Source organism: Lactuca sativa, chromosome 6, assembly GCF_002870075.4.
Source record: "Lactuca sativa cultivar Salinas chromosome 6, Lsat_Salinas_v11, whole genome shotgun sequence".
Lineage (NCBI taxonomy): Eukaryota > Viridiplantae > Streptophyta > Magnoliopsida > Asterales > Asteraceae > Lactuca > Lactuca sativa.
Genome location: NC_056628.2, coordinates 109,900,631 through 109,903,757, shown reverse-complemented (window position 1 = coordinate 109,903,757; position 3,127 = coordinate 109,900,631).

Genomic DNA, 3,127 nt, shown 5'->3' with positions numbered 1-3,127 from the left:
CTAACATTGATATATATATATATATATATATATATATATATATATATATATATATATATATATATATATGGTTTATCTATGTTTCTCGAAATTCAAACTCCTTGACCTTTCTCATTGAAACAAAATTTATAATTACTCCTATTAGCTTTGATATACACACACACACACACACACACACACACACATATATATATATATATATATATATCATCTTTATTTCTCGAAATTCAAACCCCTTGAACTTTTCTCATTGAAACAAGGATTTTAATTGCGAGATGCTTGTTTCTGTCGGATTAGGTGTCTAATCCATTAACTTTAATTGGTATAAACTTTAATTGATGGTAGCATTGTCCTTTTGAGTTGCCCTCAAACCTGACAATTGAATAGGATGACTTTTAGATAGAGAAGATTGATTTATTAATTTATTATTTGGTTAATAAATTAATTAGAAATCAAAATATATGATTTGTTAATATATTATGAGAATAATATATTAATTAGAAATTGTAATATTTAGTTAATAATTAATCAGAAATTAATTATATTAGTTTTGGGATTAATTGGGTTAATTATAAGTAGGAGGACTAAAGGTGACAATGTTTAATAATTAAGCATTGAGCAATTCAAGAACCTCCCATAAGGGGTGGACGAATTCTAGATGCTTTCTAGAGTTTCCTTGGTCTCTAAGGGTGCCTTGGATGCCTTAGGGAGGAAGCTAAGGGATTAGGGTTATCTCTTAGATACCTGCCTTATCCAAGACCTTCCTAGAATCCTATATAAACCCATTAGGGTTTAGAATTTTGTGATTTACTCTTCCAAGATGCTTAAGGCTGAAATTCTCCTCTCCTCTCTTTGTCTATAGTTTTCCTTGGTTGCTAGGGTTCAGGTGTGAGCCATTAGAGGCGTGATACTTGTGGCTCTTGCTACCAAATGTTTTCAAGCTTGAAATAAGATTTTTATTACTACATAAAAATCAACAGCATGCTTTATAACCCTTATTTATTAATTTTCAGTTATAAACAAGGGATCTAGGGTTTATGCATTGTTGTCATATTGTATGTTCAATTAGAGAAAACGTAGATCTAATTTAGGGTTGCATGGACACATAGGATTGTTTGTAATGCTCAAAACTCATCGGTGGTATCAGAGCCTAAGTTTTGTTTTTTATTGAACTGATACTAATATGAACTTGAACAAAGAGGAGAAACCAAAATCGTCATTATGTTCTTCAAACACGTCATGGTGTTCCTCCAACACGGACTGTTGGCTTGCAACACAGAGTGTTAGAAGATCAACACGCCGTGTTGGGCTGTCACATCCTGTTTTCGGATTTACTTCCTTAACTTGATTTATTTGGTGATTATCTTTTATTAAATCTACCATAATCCGAATTTTGGTAATCAAAGATAATTAAATAAAACCTAAATGTTAGGAGATAATTATAGATTAACTAATGATGAATTTATTTGGTTATAATTATCTTTATGGAAGTTATTAATTATTTAATTTAATGTTTAATTTAAGGATAATTAATAAATCCGTAAATAGTTTAAATTTAATTAAATTAAAAGTTTAATTTATTATAAGATTAAACCCTTTCAATTTTAAAATGTTTTAAAATAAACCTTATATTATATATATTATTAAAAGTTTGATAAACATTATATGTATAAGAAAAGTCAGTCGAAGCGCTAGTACGCCTCATTCACGAAGCTGGTCTATAAAGGAGTTTAAGGAAGCGACCTATAAAATGAAATTCATTGGGTATCCACTCTTACCCACCGCTCCCTTGATTGGTGGAGAGTCGTTAGCCGAATGGATTTGATAGGATAAATTAAATCTCATTAATAAGTATAATGAGATACAAAATAACTAAACTATTTTCTAAAATCTCACTCTTAGGTACTTTAGAAAAATGTGAATTTGATGCTAATCCATGAAATTGCAAATTGCACTTTATATAAGTCATTAGTGAAGCGTGTGTGTGAAGGGTCCAATTAATGATTTGGTCTAGGCTTTTGTTGCAATAGGTTCTTTTGTGTCGATATGCAGTTTTGGTAGTGTTGATAGTAGTTTACGGCCATGTTATGAGTTTACGGCCGTAAGCCTGTTTACGGCCGTAAACCTAAGGTCGGCCCAAGTCCACTATATATAGATGCTAGCTAGGTCATTTTATGGTTGTTGATGCCACAGAGTTCGCGGCTGCTATTGACAAGTTGTACCAGACATTTTCATTAATAGAAGCGTGTGCAAGCTTGTTCTGATTTCTGTTTCTACTTCATTCTTATCATTATTGATTGTTTTGCTTGTTTGATCACTGGTAAGATCCGTTTCAGGACCTTACAATTGGTATCAGAGCAGAACCAGTGTCAAAGCATCCTACAATCGAGTTTTTGGCCATATTCCTCATTGTTTGCGACTGGAGTTGGTGTTTGCTGCGAAGGGGAATCAAGTTTAATCCAAGAAAGTCGTGATTTCTTGAAGTTCTGAGAGTTTACTGCCTAGAGTTTACGACAACAAACTCAGTTTACGGCCGCAAGCTCAAGAAATTTCTTGGGCTATAAACTCCATTCTTAGACCGTGAATAAAGTATCTTCAATAACCGCAAGATAAGACTCATAAACCGTATACAGAAACCACAAACTCTTCACGACCGTAAACAGAGTTTACGGTCGTAAACACCTCCTTGACCGTAAACGCTTGTTTTGACCGGAAACTCGAATTTTTTTTAAAAACTAAAATAATTTAATTTTTATTTAAATTAATATTCAATGGATTCTCAAAATCAAACACATCACCATGAGCTGGACTCTGTTATGGGCACAACTACTCGCATTCCAAGACTCTTGTCTGCAGATGGTTTTCTTGAGTGGAAATATCGAATTGAGAAGTACATTAAAATGAAGGACTTCAAAATTTGGAGAAGCATCGTCAAGAATCCCATCAGAATAACCACAATTATTGCATGGCAAGTGGTTGACAAAGCAATTGAGAATTACACTAATGAAGATTTTGAGAAGGTTGAGGAGCAAGAACGGGCTTTGGCCACTCTAACCATGGCCCTGTCTCCAGATATAGCTCAAGGTTTTAGGGAGTATACTTTAGCAAAGGCTTTGTGGGAAGTCCT